Source organism: Pimephales promelas, chromosome 3, assembly GCF_988280905.1.
Source record: "Pimephales promelas chromosome 3, fPimPro1.hap1.1, whole genome shotgun sequence".
NCBI lineage: Eukaryota > Metazoa > Chordata > Actinopteri > Cypriniformes > Leuciscidae > Pimephales > Pimephales promelas.
Window position 1 is genome coordinate 49,100,472 of NC_142771.1, and position 20,256 is coordinate 49,120,727.

Below are 20,256 nucleotides of genomic sequence, written 5' to 3' on the forward strand. Positions count from 1 at the left end.
TATATTAAAATACATTATCAAACATTTGGTTTTTCCACCATTTAACTTTAGTGGCTATTCCTAAAACTGTATTTTGCACTTTATTAGTATTGGCATCTTGCAACATAAATGCTGCTTAATGTTTGTGAGGTTCTGCACATTGACTTTTTTGCAGGTGCAGATCTTGTTTAAAAAAAAAAGAAACTTAGTTTGTTAGGTTTTGCTGTGTCTTTAAATCGTTTGTTTTGCCTTTTATGGTTACTAATGGTTAGTTAGTTTGTTCATGTGTTACAAAGTGTGTGACTTTGTCTCTTAAGTCAATTCTGGACTACAATAGAGCAGATGCAGATGATGAACAGCTGTTTTCTGTGGGACATAATAAGTCCCTTTGGGGTGGACTTTGGACTTTTCTCTCTTAGTAAACCTATAACATGCACAAAAAATATAACAACACAATAAAGGAAAGGGGAAAAGCCAAAAAGCAAAATATGGGCATTTTAAGTAAAAATCTATCTATCTTTGCCGTTTTAACCTATAAAAACATGCAGAAGAACATCGCAACTTTTTAAAAAAGCGGCCGCAACATCAGGCATTTTAGGCCGCAACAATCACAAAAAAGGCCCGCGAAATCCTGGAGGGACTGACTCTTTACATCATTGCGAAATTAAGATGCCCGAGAGCGCATGTCACATTTTGAAACCATGTGGGCTACGAGAAAAGATTCTAGGACCGACCTAATCCTGAGAAGTTTGTCATTAGGAAGAGAAGCTCGCATCTGAACTGAAACGAGAACGATACCTAGAAATTCCAGGGAAGTAGAAGGACCTATAGTTTTCTCGATTGAGAGGGGAACGCCCAATTCGTTGAATAGTGATCTAAGCGAGTCCAGCACCGTGCTTTGAGAAAAATCTATTAGTAGAAAATCATCGAGTAAATGTAGAACGAACGGGAGCTTGCAAACGTTCAACAGGATCCAACACACACTGTAAAACCCAACAAGTTCACCTAACTCATTTCTTTTGAGGTAACTGATTACCTAAAATAATTTAAGTTTATTAAAAACAATAGTTATGAGTTCTCTGAACTTATTTTCATTGAGTCACTAAAACAATAATAGTTCTGAATACACGATCAAACTTTACACTGCATTTAAATACTAAAAAAAGCTAAAACTTCACTTTATTGGGTAAAAACAGTGAAATGACAAATGAACTTAGAGCACCTGCAATTACTGCTAGCTCACAACATCACACACAAAGTCCAATTCAATGTGTGAACCCAGATAGCAAACTGACATTGAATCAACGTGGAAATATGACATCGAAACAACGTTGATCTGACATTGTTTTGCTCATCGAATTAACGTTGAACCAACGTCAGACGCGTCATCCTTTCAAAATCAACTTGAAATCAACACGTTGTTTCAACGTTATGAAAGCAAACCAATTTTCGATTTTCATTTAGCTTTGAAGAATGCCGCGTCTGACGTTGGTTCAACGTTAATTCGATGAGCAAAATCAACGTTGTTTCAATGTCATGAGAGACGTCGTTTCCACGTTGATTCAATGTCAGTTTGCTGTCTGGGAAGCTAACTCATTACTTTTGATGTAACTGATTACATAAATTAATTTAAGTTTATAAGAAAACAAAAGTTATAAGTTCTCAGATTTTTTTCATTTGAGTGAATAGTTAAGTGATTAATTAAGTGACGATTGAGTAGTAGAGATGAACACCTGCTGTTAATCAGCAGAATCACCGAAGGAAAGATGAACGCAAGAACTACAACTGACTTCCAACCACAACATTCGATGAAATCAACTGAAGATGATATGTTTAAACCTCTAAAGATCTCAGCAGAGGAGAATTGAACAACTCCACAAACAGCATTACCAGCTTCACTTATTACCAACCAGTTTGACTTTTATCAGACAATTCTGTCAGAGGGCAGTTGGGACCACGGATATTCCCTAGTTTGGATGAGGCTGCTCCAACGCACGGACTGAGGAGAAGGTGGGATTTGATTGTCATCTAAATCGTAGAAATCAAAGTCTACAATAGTTTTTTGTGACAGTGAGCTGCGTGAAGGACGTGTGTAAAAAAAAAACTTTGGTACAACACCTGCAGGCAACAATATGGAACAGTGAGATCAGTCTTTTATTTTATATTCGATCTCAAGCTGAGATTGGTAGCGTGGAATTATAAATTAATGACATGGCAGTGAAGTCTTTCTGGTAGAACTTACGCTTACGCTTTCATTTCTTTTTTTCCATAGGTTGCAAACTTTTTTAAAAATGATGTTTTTTAAAAACCTGTGATTATTATTGCCACAGCCAGGGACGTGCAGACATTTTGAGGGGCCGACGCTCAAGTGAAAAAAGGGCACTTCTCATAATTACGTTATTTTTAAATTTTTTACTTTTTACTTTTTTTTTTTCAACAAAAGTATGTATATTTACACAACTCTGACTTTTAAAAATATATATTATAAAAGAGAATTAATTGTATCTCCCTCAAACTCATGCAACTGTTTCATTTTCAAAAGATGTCTACAAAATAACCAGTTCACACAGAAATCATGGTCTGTGTATTCATAGGTTTATAGAGCAGCAAAGGAAACCACACCACAATGTGCATGTTGTCTATGATACAAGTTTCAATCAAGTAGGCTATATATTTGATACACTTGATGGTGACATGGACTTAGTTTCATATTTGAGGGAGGACTGCATCATCATCATCATCAAATAAAACCTTCAAAATCCACATTTAGATGGAGTTTAAACATATACGTTTTAATCTGTAAATTTCTTCTAAACTCACCAATTTAGAGTTCTAAATTCCAGGGGGGAAAGACTCTTTATGGTTGTAAGTTATTAACTTTAATAAGAAGAATTTTAAGCCATAACGTCACTAAAACATCCGGATTTTCCATACAAGGTCATAAATTACATTTAGCCACGTCTTAAATAGATATTGATTCAATACCGCGATATAATTGTTCTCGATAAAACGATATCAAGTTCGAATCAATATCGTCATCCGACTCAATACTCGATATCAATATCGAGTTGATAATGTTTGAATTCCAAAAGTGCAAACGGAAGCAGCGTGAGCTCAGAGAAGGAGCACTTCAGAACTCCTGACATGATATTTAGATACACTATTCATTAAATATATATTGTTTTATAATATGTTTTAGTCGGGGTTTCGCCTGGAAGGCTCTGTAGAGAAGCTAAACTGAGAGAGCGTGCGTTCAAAAACACCAGAATGAACGCATTCACAGTAACGTTCATGAGGCAGTAATGCAGTATGTTCAGTTCACATTCGCCCAAAATATGGTTCATGAACTATCGTTCATTGAATGCGTTCAGGCACAACACTGGTTGCGTTAGACATGGTTGCCAAAGATAAGACCCTGGTCCTTCCTGGCTCAATACCATCCATTTCCACTTTCTCTGGTTTGGAAAGGCAATTTCGAATGTGTCGCCACAGATCTCTCCGAAGAAACATGGCATGGCAGTACATGCAAGGAACATAATCTTCTGATTTATATTCATCGCTAAAACCCCAGCATTGTGTTCACAATTCCCTTTGTTCCTCAGTTTGTCCAGCATTTGTTTGCGTTCTTTTGAACATTTTGGAAGTGCCAAGACCCAAGCAACATCCATGTTTGTTGTTTCATGGATTTGCCTTGTAAGTGCCTTGCAAATTTTGACTGTGGTTTGCAACAAATGTAGCAGTAATTCTTTTTGTTTACTGTAGAGGATACATTAGACTGTACACATGGAATTTGTCCAGTTCTTGTCCTATACTCTATAGACTTTTCTTCAGTATTACCAGTCATTTTTGTTTAGAGGACATCTGATACTTGAACTGGATATTTCAGCAGAGAATGTATAACTATGTGGTTCTCTTGACATTGCCTGCCATTTTTAGTTTCTCCAGTTGATTTAATGCAGGATACATATTGTTTGTTCGAGATTTGTTTCGGATGCTCAAGTTCTAAAGAAACTGTGCTCTCTTCTGAACTGTCAAAAGAATCAGCTAAATAGTCCTGATCAGACAAGTTCTCACTGGAAAACTCTTCTTCAGAATTCTGTGGTTGGATGAGGGGGATGGTGGGGTTGGAAAGAGAAACCTTTTTTACACATAAAAAAAAAATAAAAAATTCGGGAAAGAAAAGTTAACCCAAAAAAAGTAAAATAAAAAATAAAAAAATCAATCCCTGGCCATCAAATATGCACATTATTTTTCATCAAAAAAGCCATATACATTTTTGATGGGTGAGAAAATAATTAGTGAATGTTAATTTTTGGGTTAATCATTTCATTTAGGTAGAATTTTATAAAATACACCGGTGTTAAAAGGTCAGGTTTGGGCTTCACATACTTATCATAGCAACTTTTATGCCAAAAGCAGGAGCAAACTAGACAGAGGATAAAATAAACATTTAGTCGTTTGATGCGATGGACATAATGTGAAAAAAGAAGAGCGATAGTTGTAAAGCAGGTGATAGGTCCATAGAGGCAGAGCATGTTACTAATTACATGACAGATATATGGATAGAAGACAAAAGCTAGAGGTAATGCAAAAAGTGTACGTGAAAAAGGCGGAAGAGAAAATGTTAAAGTAGCAGAGTTAGAGGTAGTGTTAATAAAATTATGATGGATGGATAGAAAAAAACTATATTGTCAATCTTTCCTTTTATTTATTTTGAGAAATAAATTATATTATGTTGCTAGAAAAACAGGAGGGTGGGAGTGATTCAAATATATTAAGGGGAAAATAAAGTGGTGCAAGAAAAGGAAATAGGTAATTCGAAAAGTGTATAATCAGAGTACACACTCTTAAAATGGATGTGTTAAAAACAACACAACCTGTGTTATATCTTAACACACCTGTGTGTCTAGTTAAGGACAACACATTTTGTGTTACTTTTAACTCAAGCAGTGTGTTATTGTTCTTAACACAGGGAGTGTGATTTCACTAAGTTTGCACTTTGAATTAGATTAAAATGTAGCAACTGACAAAATATTGTGTGTAAATAAGTTTTATTTACACTGGTGCACTCTTATAAAATGATTTTGTAAATAACACAACCTGTAAAAAGAGATGTTAAAAATGGCAAAGAGACGGACAGGGACAATAATAAGGAATAAGGAATAATGGAACCTTTGTTTATAATGTTTATTGAACATATTTTGTATTTTAATGCCTATATAACACAATATTCAGACGCAGTCAATAATACGAATCTAATGTTGTATTTGATGCGAGACCCGTGGCCACGTGAGAAAAGAACGACGGACTCAAACCCGAAGACTCAAATGAACTAATCATTCCCCTTTCCGGTACTGAAAGCATAGACTTAATGGGACTGACTGGAAGAATGAAAGACTCGGACCCGCCGAACTCGAGAGATGAACTAATCATTTCTCTTTCCGGTCCTGCTATATCGCATGGCACGGCCAGCAGACAGCACAGATCAGAGTCAGACACTGACGAGTCAACAGCTAACGTCTCGAGACATGAGAGGAGGAGAACAAACCTGATAAATATGAAGTTGCAAAGCAAAGAACGTCTCGGATCAGGAGGTGAGGTGAACTATAACAGGGTCAGACTGCAATAGCCTGAACTTGAGACCCAGCAACTAATTAATAGCTAACGTTACAGTTATTTCAGTTGCTTATTGGCTTTGGCTGCATTATTTATGTTATTTTTACAAATGTAATTAAGATTTTCGTAAGTACTAGACGTTTTGGGATATTTAAAGGAGCAATGTGTGACTTTTAGCGACATCTAGTGGTTCGGTTGCGAGCTTGCACCAGGTTTGCACTAAGGGCTCAGCCCACTGCTCACCCCTCCCTTTGGAAGAAGCTACGGTTGCTAAAACGGGACAAACATCTCGTCGGCTGAGACAGCAGAGAATAGCCATAGGAAGCCAAGAGTGTGTAACATTGTCACTGTTTCTGTACCACAGTCCATTATAAACCACATCATGAATACTGTCTGTTTAAAAAGCCATAGTCAGGTGAGGATCAAGGGTTTTAATATATAATTTAATAAAATAATAATCAGCTGATTGTCTCACAAACGTAACCAGCAGCACATTTCTCCCCACATACTGTAGCAAACCCATAATACAGCGAGGGAGCAGCTATATATTTTTTCTAACAGGGTAGTAATAGTTTAGCTGGCTAATATGAGCTGTTACTGTGGCTGAGCTGGGACGCGTCTGCATGAGTCCAAAGGTCGGAAGTGCGCGCGCTGTTACAATCATGGCATCTCCGCATCCCATAGATACTATTTACTACACACAATAGGCTTTTTTCTCTGATTTTTAAAATTCTTCGCGATCGACTTTAGTGATAAAAGACTTTAGTAAAAGTCTCTATCGACGGGTTAGTAATTCCTGTAACGTACTGTTTTACGGTCAATGACATGAATACTAATCATCAGCTGTCTCGCGAACGTAACAGCACATCTATCCCCAACATAACAAACCCATAACACAGCGAGGGAGAACTAAGTTACATGAAACAATCCTAACTACATATTTTACACCACTCACAAGGGAAAAGTCACTACTCACGGAGTGTAAGGCTAGCTTCCAGCTTTCCGCTACTTCTCTTTCAAGGTAGTGATGAAACGCGTTCTGTAGCGCTGTTTGTTCGCGTTCGGCTACGGTAGGAATATGACGTCACAACATGGCGACCTTCATAGAAGGGGATTCCCTCGGTTATGGAGCTATTAATGTCTCGTTCTAAGGTAATAAAAACATTACGGCTAATTAAGTAAGTTCTTTATACACCACTGAAAACATAGTTATGGATTTCATATTGCATTTCTGTTAATAGATACTCAACTTTGTTACACATTGCACCTTTAACATGACATTTTAAATATATAATTTTGAAATGACCGAAATGAACGAAATGACTCGATAAAAGATTCGTTCATTTTACTGAACGAGACTCAAAGATCCGAATCAGTAAAATGATCCGAACTTCCCATCACTAGGAAATAGCCACCTTAGTTGTAAGTTGCTTTGGATAAAAGCGTCTGCTAAATGACTTAATTTAAATGTATGCACATTTTTCAGAGAAAATAATGGTACAATATAAAGGCTCTCATCTCCACCATTTAAGCACTTTGTAAGTCAATAGGCTTATACATTTGAAGACAGTCTTCTTTCATCACATCTTTTGCATCGCTTTCAAACATGTTATAGGCATGAAAGTGCTCACTGAAATGGTCAACCATAAGCTTGTTCACTATGAAGTAAATCACACTGTTGACTAAAAGCATTTTTTTTTATTCCGCAAAACACAGGCATTTCCTGTTCTGTGCCACTCCAAATGACTAACCCAGCTCTGTACTCTACCCCACTGATCTTTACCCAGTTAGTAGAGATATCTTTTGCTTCAGCGTGCAGGGCTTGGGCAAACATTTCACTATTTTCTTCATTGTCCACATTAAATGTTTTCAAAGGTTTGTACTCAGCATGGTTCAAAGGAGATGTTTCACAATTGGATGCTATGGACATTTGCTGTTTTTGGTACTGTGAAGTTCTTTAAGTTAAGTGTGCTTTTGAAAATCCTGTGTTTTGCCTGAAATCGCATACTCCACCTTTGTCTTAACTGTCCAATTTTTCTAATACAAGATGGGTATGTAACATAAAATGATGTTTAGGAATCAGTTATCTACCTGGTCACAAGTGTTTGAACAAGTCATGATGTTCCATTATTAAATGCTTCAAATGTGGAGTCATACCTAGTGTAACAGATGGAGAGAATATGATGTTAATTATCTGCAGTAGGAGAAACAGAAATGTCCAGTTCTGGTTTCCTTCTGGCACAATGTCACCAAAACTCAAAGGGATGTTTCTTACCAGACAAAGAGTCTGAATAGATTTGAGTCCTATATTATTGCCTATTCTGTCCAAGTTGACCCTTGTAGGCTGATATTTGCGCTCCAAGTAGCCATAGTCAAAATCATAGATTCATGACAAAAGACCAGGTTTTGACAAAACATTTTTCGAACTGTTGAGCAAACTGATGTCCAAAAGACGTCTTTTCAACGTCTTTGTCACAAAAGTCGGACGTTGAAAAGACGTCATTACACATATAACATTAAATCTGATAGTAACTAAATAAAAAAAATAAAACACTTCAGTGTGCCGACGCACGGACTGAAGGTAAACAGGTTAAATGGGTCAATTACTTGTGCAACATCACTTGTTAAATCAGGCACAATTGTCAGAACAGACTGCTTGGTAGTTGACAAACAAGTGCAACCATCAAATTGACGAATTGAGACATTCTTAATTGTGTACCACTTCCCGGTCACAAGGATATCTCCTCCTCAGACAGTCAACAATAATCCACTGGTTTTATCTGCCACTTCATAGGGTCGTCTTAGCAATCTTTGATTGCTGCGAGTCATTGACTGTGTATCCTCAGTCAACTGGATCACTTTACTTGTAACATTCACCTAAAATACAAAAAACATGATTCAAAAAATGGTTAAACTAACAAACAATCTCTTTTCTTGGCAACAATAACCTTAAAGGTGCCCTATAATGTGAAATTGAATTTATGTTGGCATAGTTACATAACAAGAGTTCAGTACATGGACATGACATACAGTGAGTCTCAAACATCATTGTTTTCTCCTTCTTACTTAAATCTCGTTTTTGAAAAACACCTGAAAAACGGGCGAATCTCCACATAATACCGACTCTGACGTAAAAGTCGGGATCATTAATATGTATGACCCAAAATATTTGCATATGCCAGCCCATGTTCAGTGACAGACGAGACGGAGCTGCGCAGTCGAAGCATGGCTGTTGATCAGTGTTCGGATGTACACACGAATGCAAAAGTATATTTAGTTCCTTCATCCGAGCCTCTGAAGAAACAATGGGTTAATTTTATTTTCTCTGGAAATTTCCAAACATTTCACTGACGACTTGTTTCCTCAACTTCCCAAGAGAAAAACTTCACCAGCTGTAACGTTACCACAACAGGGTCGAAAAAAAAAGTCTCACGTGAGAACTCCGGTAACTTTATCCAGAGCTGCCAACTCACGCATTCGCCGTGAGACTCACGCAATGGACCACTTTTTATTGAACTTCGCGACGCACTTCCGTTTGGAAACAATACACATCACTTATTTCAATCCCATAGGAAAAATGTGTTGCTCATCTGTTGTTCAATCTCATCTCTTGAGATCAATTTGAGCTTCTCATATTCATATCATTCTGTGTTCATTTGTTTCTGAGTTACTTCTCCTAAGGGTCCCTTAGGAGCAAGACATAAGCTAGAAAGAGACGAGACACCAGTAAGACAAAGGAGGTTAAATTGAGAAAACCAATTGAGCAATACTTGAGAAGTGGGATAAACAGCGGAGATCTCATAATTGTATACCCCTGATCTCAATTATGTCTTGGTTATTTGAAGGAGAATTAAAGAGAATAACATGAGATGAATCTGAGACTTTAATGAGACAAATCTGAGAATTATGAGCCTTAAAAGAGATCTTATTATTGTGTGTCCAACGTCTCGATTATTTCTTTTTAATGTCTTATTGAAGCTATATATGAGAATGATATCTGAGGTATATTTGAGAAATACAAGAACAAATTGAGAATGCAATTTAAAGATGAATTATCTTTATTAACACTGCAGCAACCGGAACGTGGGATACATGGAACAATGTTAGGCTCACAGATTAAAGGGATACTCCACTTTTTTTTTGAAATATGCTCATTTTACAACTCCCCCAGAGTTAAACTGTTGAGTTTATCTTTTTTGAATCCATTCAGCCGATCTCCGGTTCTGGCAGCACCACTTTTAGCATAGCTTAGCATACATCACTGAAGTGCACAAGACCATTAGCATTTCTCTCAAAAAAATTACCAAAGTGTTTCGATATTTTTCCTATTTAAAATTTGACTCTTCTATAGTTACATCGTGCACTAAGACTAAGACTGATATAACTAGGAACTATACTCTCATTCCTGCGTAATAATCAAGACACTTCACTGCCGTACCATGAGTGCAACAGGCGCAATGACTATTCCCGGTAAACTTAGTCCTGGTCACGTTAAAAGCTGCACTCATGGTACGACAGTGAAGTTTCCTGATTATTACGCAGGAATGAGAGTATAGTTCTTAGTCATATCAGACTAGAAAATCACAACTTTACATTTTCCGTCTGTCTTAGCGCACGATGTAACTATAGAAGAGTCAAGTTTTAAATAGGAAAAATATCAAAACACTTTGGTAATTTTTTTCTGAGAAATGCTAATGGTCTTGTGGACTTTAATGATGTATGCTAAGCTATGTTAAAAGTGGTACCGCCAGAACCGGAGATCGGCTGAATGGATTCAAAAAAGGTAAAACTCAACAGTTTAACTCCAGGGGAGTTGTAAAATGAGCATATTTCCAAAAAAAGTGGAGTATCCCTTTAAAAATACGGTGGCCTGGAAGTGCAAATTAACATTAGAAAAATCAAAAAACACTTTTACAGAACTTTTACAGGTCCACGTAGAAAGTCAGTGGCCTACTCCTTGGAGCCTGCTCTGGCCCTACACTTGTTGACAAAGGCTTTCTTGAGCTTGGCCTCCTCAATTGGTTCCCAGTCCGGTAGAGTTGCACATCTCAGGACATAAGCTGTAAGACAAGAGCATTAAAATCTGTCATGAGTAATTTGACAGAAAAAAAATAAAAAATACCACATAGACCATATACAACTGCACTTCAGGTTATAAGGAAATAACACTGTGAGTCGTCCATTTCAGTTCAGAGAATTGCAAATCAGCAAGTAAGAGTTTTTGGCCAATCATGAATATAAATAAAACAACGGTGTTATCCTTAACCCCTTAAGTGTCACTGCCCACCAGGGGGCCCAAATCCATTACATTTTTAAAACAGTATTATCCTATACTAAACCTAAACTAATCTTGACAAACTATATATCATTTGAAAGCTTAGAATCTCTAGTTTTCGTATATGGTGATTGATTTTCAAAATATATTACAGAGGAGCTGTAATTTATCAATTTGCAACAAGAATATTTTCATACTCTAAGGCGTGTTTAGACCTTTATTTTGAAATTGTGATGAACATGAAAAATCATGAAAGAAGGGTAGAAACCTGTTTGTTTTCATGCCAAGAGTTCAAAAGAAAGCCTCCATTCAATTATATTATAATTATAATAATTATTATTTCATATGCAAATGGAGGCGCCCTTATATGGGCAGTAATGGAGTCTGGTTGTGCCCTAGTGAAAAAGTTTGGTACTGCGCCCAAACAAAATCTCACTGAAAGCTCATTTTTTGAGATATCAACCTAAAATTTCAAACACAACTTATTCAGATTTTTGGCTTTGATTTTTTAGCAGTTTTAGAGTTGCCAGGTTTTGAAAATATATATTTTCTGTTTCACATTCATAATTTATTTCACTTCTACAAAAATCTGCCAAGTGTCTTCTTTAAAACGAGGGGGGGGGGTGAAAAAAATTCAAAAGGGGGGGGGGGGGGTGACACTTAAGGGGTTAAAGGTGCTATAAAGTGATACTGGATAAAACTTCATTGCAGGTTTGGCATCAGGCTCTGACTCTGATCTGCTTTGCAAGACATTACAGGGAATAAAGCAGACCCCCTGCAGGGGATCATGAAGACAGAGCTCAAAGGTGGATGGGGAGGATGTGGGTTTGCAAAACCTAATCAGTTCCCCCAGGATTTCGCGACGTCGCGATCGCAACTATTAACACAAATTCAACAAATCCCTGTGAATTCAGTGCGATTTGCAATTTGGACCAATCACTGCAACGTTTCTGCAACTTTGACCAATCATTGCGGTTTCCTGCAAAGGGCGTTGTCATACGTCAGCAAACTCACATCCTTGTTTTGTTCAGAAGACGCCGCAGACATGTATGTGTATTACCAATGTCTCACATTTGCCTACAAAAATAACAGCAAAGGGCGGTGAAAAACAGTATCCAGGGGCTATTGCACAAAAGTAGAATTTAACAAATCCAGGATAACTGAAAAATCAAGGCTTGACCAAGTCTAGTATGTGCATCTTGGCTTGGTCACAACTTTAAATAGTAGTAGTGCTTAACTGATCATCAATTATGCACCTATTGTATTTTAAAGGGTTAGTTCACCCAAAAATGAAAATTCTGTCAGTATTTACTCACCCTCATGTTGTTCCAACCCCGTAAGACCTTCGTTTATCTTCGGAACACAAATTAAGATATTTAAGATATTAAGATCACTCCTGCATAATCGTCCATAGGCTTCTTGAGGCAATGACACTTGATGGCATCTAAAAGTCATTAAAGACATCGTTAAAATAGTCCAAGTGACTACAGTGGCTCAATCTTAACTTTATCAAACGACGAGAACACTTTTTGTGGAAAAAAAGGGGCAGGAAGGGCAAAAAAAGTAGATGGAGTGAGTGGAAGAGGAAGACCAGTGAGCAGAGGAAGGGGAATGGCCAGAGCAGGCAGAACAGCAGCAAGTATTGGAGCAGAAAGAAATGTCGCAGTCGAAATCAGCGGTGAAACAGAAATGACTGGAGCTGCTCAAGAGGAAGGAAGTCAACAAGAGGAAGGATGACAGTTATGGCTCGTTTCCACTGAGTGGTACGGTACAGTTCGGTACGCAATTATTTGCGTTTCCACTGTCAAAAGTTGTGAATGGTACCAAAAAGCTGAACCGTACCGTACCACTTTTTGGGTACCCTTCCGTTAGGGTACCTAGCACAGTGGTTCGGTAATAAAAGGTGGAGCTAGACTCACTGCAGAACGCTGATTGGTGGACAGAGTATCGTCACTCACGTGTGCTACAAGGGCATTAGAAGCATACAGTTGAACTATAATACCAGTGTTATTGTGTCACGAACTGTAGTTTTAAGAGTTTTTCAGGCGAGAAAGTAGTTTTTTAAAGCTCAAATCTGTGGTTTATTTATAGATTTATGATAATTTGACTGAGATCCATTCCAAGCGATCACCGGACGCTCGCGCTCGTGTCCCCCGCCGGGAACAGCCTTTCCTCGGCTAGTCATCCTGATGTTTGCCACTGACTCTGACGTCTCTGTTATGCATCTGTGGTGTGTTTTATTATATATATTGTACATTAATTAACTACTATTATATTATACATCATCTACGTGCTTGTTTGTAAAAGGTTTGTGAATTCGTTTGTAAAAAGTTTGTGAATTTGGGTATTCAATACGGTGACAATTCACGTGACTAAAGAACGAAGGGAAGGACTCAAACCCGAAGACTCAAATGAACTAATCATTCCTCTTTCCGGTGGTCTGACAGCATAGGCTCAATGGGACTGACAGGAAGAACGAAAGACTCGGACCCGCCGAACCCGAACTCGAGAGATGAACTAATCATTTCTGTTTCCAGTACAGATTCAGAATCCATATGTTGCGCAATGCGCATGCGCGGGTAACACAACATGAACGAATCACTCCCTGAGACAACTCGATAGTCCCGAGTCATATTAAAGATTCGTTCAAAATGAACGAATTGTTCATGAACGACACATCACTACTATTTCCATAACACCAAAAATAAGGAGCATAGTGAGGCAATACTAATTGCATAGAACTCTGGTGTACTCACAACTACAATACAATTGTGTCCATTATATCAATAGTACAGTATGATACAGTGATTCTGAGGCCATGTCCACACTAATACGTTTTCGTTTGAAAACGTATATTTTTCTCTCCGTTTTGGCCTTCCGTCCACACTGAGACGCCGTTTTAAGTCAACAAAAACGTATCGTTTGGAAAACGCTCTCCAAAGTGAATAAATTTGAAAACGCCGTTTTCGCGTTGTAGTGTGGACAGTGAAACCGGAGGTATTTCAAAACGATGACGTAAGTTTAGTCATGTGATCCATGTAGTACCAACAGAGCCCGTCTAACGGAGAGCCTTGGCACTTCCTATTAGCCCCGTTGTGGATCATCCTGGTTCCAGTTCCACTATAATTCCACTGGAGGTGATCATGAGCGAGAGCAGAATGAATGGGAGTCTATGGGGCTAAACGGCTAAATGTGTCTCTTTCACCTGCTTGTCGTTAAATCAAAATAGATTTTATTGTTGATTCCGCAAGTTCAATATAGATTATAGGCCAAAAGTCGAATGAACGAGTACTTATGTCCTTTTGATGTCTTACAGGTTAGGCTGTTGTTGGTCAGATCATGCTAGCATTCTGCTATTGTGTGACGTCATCACAGTTTTGAATGGATTTTAGAACAGATAAGTGAACTTAAAAATGCAATTTTCAGCTGAGTGTATTATCTTAGCCCTCCCTTTTGAATGCAACGTTCAAATTACTTGACAAAAAATTACATCCTGAGAAAAGTGGATTTCTGGGGATGAAACCCCATTGACTCAATTGACCTTTCGCCGGCCCCTCCCACAAAATGGCCATTGTCCAATCACACATCATAGCAACCGTTACTGTGTGAGCTGTTCCGTCAAACAGTAAGCGGTGCGCCCACGGCATTTGTAAATCGGACACATGATACCCCGAGAGATTGTCTGGAGAAGTTGTGTTTTTTCCCTTTTTCAAAGCCCAAAACACAACGCGAGCGGTGCCTAAGATGTATTAAACAGTGTGGACGCCCCAATTCCAGTTAAATGTGTCGAACATGGTTAACTCGTCTCGCGTGCAGCGTGCGTGCGACTGAGATTAGTCAAAGAAGCACGGAGAAAGCAGATCAAGAGGATCCACAAAGGACTTACTGCACATTTTCTAAAGGGTTGTTGTTAACATACCATGATATTCTCTGGGAAAATGAGCAGCAGTCAGCTAAGTTAGCAGTGCAGCACCGTAGACTACAGTTTAGAGGACGTTCGCAACGGGGAAAGCATGAAGCTTACATGACAACATCAGTTCATATATCAATATCGTAACGAATAGAAATAACCTTAAATAACGTATGGTTCTCTGCCTCTTTCCGTCTCTTATGCATAACGTTAGTTACTTTTTAAACACGAAAATCTCATTCAGCATGAGCATGACACGCAATATGTTGCTGTGCTAATGAACAACCTGCTTGTTAAAGCGAACTTGTACTCCTGTATCGGAGGCAAAATGAATAAATATGCAGCGCAAGTTATATATTTCGAACTCCAAACAATTAGCCACTGAACCAGTTTATAAAATCTTCAAGGCTGTGCTGATTGCATTTGAGGTAACTTAGCATGGTCATGGGGTTTTTCTGATTTTTCTTGAGACTGGTAAGCATTAGCATCAATAGTAGTTCATTTCTTAATTTTATATTTGGAATAAATCCCTCCACCGCATACCGTAACCCCTTTTGCTTCGATCTTGCTTGATATCGCGGAGGTATTGCTCCAAAAAAGGTCACTGACACGCACGGGAATACCCTTTGCCGTCATGGCAATCTGTCGCGCTGCCCGTGTTTGACCATTTGTTTGACGGAGGTAGCAACAGTAACTAAGGGGGGCGGGGCTCGGCGAAAGGCTAATTCCTCCCAAATTTAAGGAAGTACATTTTAAAACAATAAATAACATATATCCCTCTAATGAGTTTATAAAGAAAAGATTTAAATTGGAAGTAGACAAATGTCATATCTGCAATATTTATGTTGAAACAACTGAACACCTGTTTTATGAATGTCAAATGGTTCAAAATTTATGGAAATCTCTTCACACCATGTTGTCCTCCAGTTCCATAAACATTGATTTCCTTTCATATCAAAATATTCAGATGGGTGTAATTCTACAAAATAAAAATGACGAATTTTTGGTCAATAATCTAATTATAGCTACAAAATATTATATACATAAATGTCGATTTGCTAAGTCCTCCCCCTCATGGTCTGCATTTAAAAACGAACTTTTGCTGTTTCAAAACTGTCTCATTAAGGTTGAGAATGCCCAGGCTAAGAAATTGTAAAACCATTTAGTGACACTTCAAATGAGTTGAGTCCCTCTATTTTCTTTTTTTTTTCTTTTTTCTTTCTTTCTTTATTTTTTTGTGTTTTGAGCTCCTTAAGTCTATTTGTTCTCCCTTGTCATGTGATCAGTGCAGAGGATGTCTTTTTGGATGATGTGCGGGAGGTGTGAATCTTGGTTTGTAATACATTAGTATTTGTATTGTACATTTTGAGATTGTCATACGCTCTTTCTTTGTTGGATTTCTTTATTGTTTGTTGTAATAAGTAAAAGTTCAATAAAAAAAAAAAAAAGACTCCCATTCATTCTGCACTTGACCGCGAGCGCCCCCGCATGGACAGAGACGCGTTACTGCAGCCAGTCCAGAACCCGGAAGTAACCAGCCAGTGCCAATTCTCTTCAATTAGACATTCTCTGGTACCAATAGATATTCATGTTTATCGGTATTGTGCCTGTTATGTGTTATTCATTTTTACACTATTGCTAAAATATGTTACTTTCTATGTTACTTAATATGTGCTATTCTTCATAGCACAGTACTGCAAAGATAACAGATATAGTCTACTCACATTTGCTGTCCTGCGGCAAAACAGGAGAGCAGTTGCGTTTTTAGACCAAACATATGGTGACTGAATGCAACCTGGACGCATTCGTGATGGTGAGATATTTTCTAAATAAAATTATCCTGTTATTGTGCGATGACATTATTATTTATTTTCCCATCTGTATCATCTCAGTGAGCTTTTGTGAAGTTTCACGCATGCGCAGTAAAGTGAATTTAGAATTTTCTCATCCACACTGAAACGTCGGAAAACACCTGAAAACGCTAGTGTGGACGGAGATCGTTTTTAAACGAAAACCCCGTTTTCAAATGTATCCGGATTAATGTGGACGAAATAGCCTAGGCTACTCTATTCATTGCCAGACAATTTGATCTACAATGTATCTTGATGTAGACGTGTGTAACAGAAGAGGCAAAAAAGTGTTTGCTCACTTTGTATCTATTCAAGACATGTGATGTGTTTTAAAACTGACTGAGATGAACCTGTCTTGCAAATTGCACAGTGCCTGAAAACATAACTTTTCTGGACTTCTGGAAATAAAAGAAATACATATGTAATAAGGAATATAAGATGCAATATAACAATATTTTTTCTCTCCCACTCTAGGCTTAATAAGTTCAACAGACCAGAAGCTGGAAACTCATTTTCATAATTTATTCACCATGAGGAAAAAACAGAAATGCACACTATGAAGCTGGGCAAAATGCAGGCCCACTTAGAAATACAATAATTCACACTTAAGTTACAATCCACTGTAATTATCGCAGGCACTATAAGAATATCCACAATATACACTCTATTTGGCTTATACTGTTAAGACCCACCAAACTCCACACTTAATGCAATAAACGTCAATTAAAAAGACCACAACATGCATAAACCAATAATGATTAAAGAGCTACATTAATTCCTCCCCAACGCAATCAACACACTAATGTGGGTCAGACAAGTATAAAGGTTATCAGCAGCCAGTTAACTACAGTAAAATTGCACAAAAGTCAGTAATATTGCATGTTGCCCTAGTTCAAAATAATACAAATAAAAAGAAATAAATAAAAGAAAATAAACAAACTAATTAGGCCCAAAAACCTTACAGAGTGAAAGAAAAACAGTGACAGGCAATCACACTGACAGTCTCCTATAAGGAAACACAATTATAAGACATTCTCACATTTAAAATACATGTTTATATACATACATATACAACCACCCAATGTTATAAACATCATTGTACCTCTTATCACGTTGGTTGCACCCAGCCTATAATGTGTGCACGGCGCACGGGCAACACTAAAAACCAGAAAATAATTGTCACTTTTTATATTATGATCATCCTAAGGAAAGTATATTTAATTTATGTACACTTACAGGTAAATCCGTCCGTTTTCTCATTAACCGGCGTTGTAAACCACCCACTGCTACAATCGTCTGTCTGAGCTCGCGCTCAATGTTTGGCGTCTCCCTTCTCTACAACGCACGTGCTGATGCTCCTAGCGTGTGATACAACTATAGTGTGAGCTGGCAAAGAGCGAGTGGAAGTTGCCTATGCCCCTAAATAGCCTTCCCCGCTACACTTTCATATTCTGTAAATTCACATGACCCATTACACATAAATAAACAAATAATCTGGCACAGTGCCAGAAAACATAAAATTTCGGGAGATTACAGAAATGCCTAAATAATGATGCGAAAAAGAAATAAATACAGTTTTCCTTGACTACTAACGTCCACTTCACAGCGAAACAGTGTGCAAATCCATGAAAACCATCTCTACTGCTTGATATAAATTTATGCTAATTTGTCAATTCCAGATTAAATGAGGTCTGATGTTTCAGCATGTTAACGTTAAGATATGACGTAGCAAGCACACAGAGGCTTGTTTACATTTTAAACCAATGATATATCAGATATTTATTTGACACCTCTTTCAGCCAATCATTTGTTTGACCAAAGATCTTATGGCATTAGACGCTTTGCTGCTGTGTCCCAATAAAGATTCTAGAGAAGTTTTTTTAGGTTGATTCAGCGCAACTCCAAAAAGGAGGACGAATGAGTGTCCGGCTTGAGGCTGCACCGGACGCCAGACAGAGAGCTTAACTAGGTGATGATGATAAAGACCCACCACCAGTGTTATACAGTAACATAACTACTTTTTCGGGTAAAAAGTAGTGTAACGCGTTACTATTGAAAATTTGGTAACAAATCATAGTTCCTTTTTCAATTCGGAGCAATGTTACTTTTCCCAGGGCCAGATTTGACAGCGATCGACATCTCTGTGAATGCCTAGAAATGCACATAATGGATTGGCTATATCTTTTCGTTTTGAATTGTTTCGTCTTATTGTTTCGTCTTAAGATCATGTCTGAGAGGCATATGCTGAGTTTAGGTTTATTTATGATGAGGTGCTCCAGTTCACGTGCAACAAGTGACTGCCGGCGCTGCCTGTCATGATTATATTGTCTGCTATATTTGCTTCTTATTTATTAAATACAGGCAATTGGTTGATAAAAAATGGATTACAATTAAGATACAATTTATACAAAACTAAATTTGAAACTAAAACAAAACTTAATGAAGTGGTCAAAATCATGTCTGGCCCACTCAATGTCTCCGGATATATTGCGCATCCATCTTACTCATGCTGTTCACTTTTCATAATCAACATAGATGGAAAAAATAACATTATATGCTTAATGACTTAATGGCTACACCACGTATAGGCCTAGACTCTCTATTTGTACAAATTGCTGCACATTCATTTCATTATGAATTTTGCACATATTAGCTGAAAGGCATTTGTTTACGTGTATAGCAAAACATATCTGCAACATTTATCAAGTTCACGGATAATTGTGATAAGATAAGCTAGCAACTTTACGCAGAGCTGAGCGCCTACGGAAACGCTACATAAAGAAGGAACATGCGAGGGCTAATTTCTATAAAGACCCATTCAAATTCGTAAAGAAGTTATTCACCAGGGAGAAGAATGGCACTTTAAAAGCATCTAGGGTTGAGCTAGAGAGATATTTGGAGCAAACGCATACAGATGCAAAAAGGCATGAGCCTGTGTCAAGTGGAAGTGGGTTGTCGAGGTTTTGTGGCACACTCTACAACCCGGTTCCTCAGAGACGTTGGATTCAGTGGCCAAAAGTTGCATCACACAGTAAGAACTTATCTGAAGCAGCAGAGAGGAGCAGCAACTGGCTGTGGTTGAGACTTAAAGATTCTAGCTGGCTATGCACAGGCCGCCACGCTACGGTTTCGTAGAATTCTTGAAGAGTCTGTATAGGTTGCACTGTATTTACAGTCATTACGTTCCTGTGTATATTGTTTGAATGACGGTGGTTGGCCAGATATTGTGGTTTGCGGTAGGTGGTATGCCATACGGAACCGTTTGCCACTGAAACTGCTTTATAACGCACCAGTGGGGCTCGACAGCCATTATCAAACGGGTTGGCGCGTATGGTTGGGTTGCGCGTGATCGTGGTTAGGTCTCCGTAGGGGTCAGTAAGCTGGGCTGAGTTGAGTGGGGGACGGAGGGGGGTGACTCTGGGACGCCAGGGTCACTGTCGAGCACTCTTGAGGTGTCATGGGCTAGTCTACGAAACAGTGAGGACGGAACGTGCCCACTTGAAGACCCTAGAGATGTCCCCTACTCAGCTCAATCCAGACGGTTGTCGTACTGGTCCACTAGGGAGATCATAACTGTAGTTGCAGCTGTCGTGAGTGCTGACGCGACAAGTACACTGCAGCCGTTA

General features: G+C 38.2%; 1 non-coding gene across 1 annotated transcript in view; it reads right to left on the reverse strand.

Annotated features, from left to right (window-relative positions):
- Positions 1-3,333: 3,333 nt before the first annotated feature.
- The window catches only part of LOC120473826 (uncharacterized), a 34,155-nt gene continuing 17,232 nt past the window's right edge, over positions 3,334-20,256 (reverse strand). Inside the window, exon 3 of the transcript XR_016152167.1 lies at positions 3,334-4,117. This is a non-coding gene — a transcript (uncharacterized LOC120473826). The remainder of the gene's footprint in view (positions 4,118-20,256) is intronic.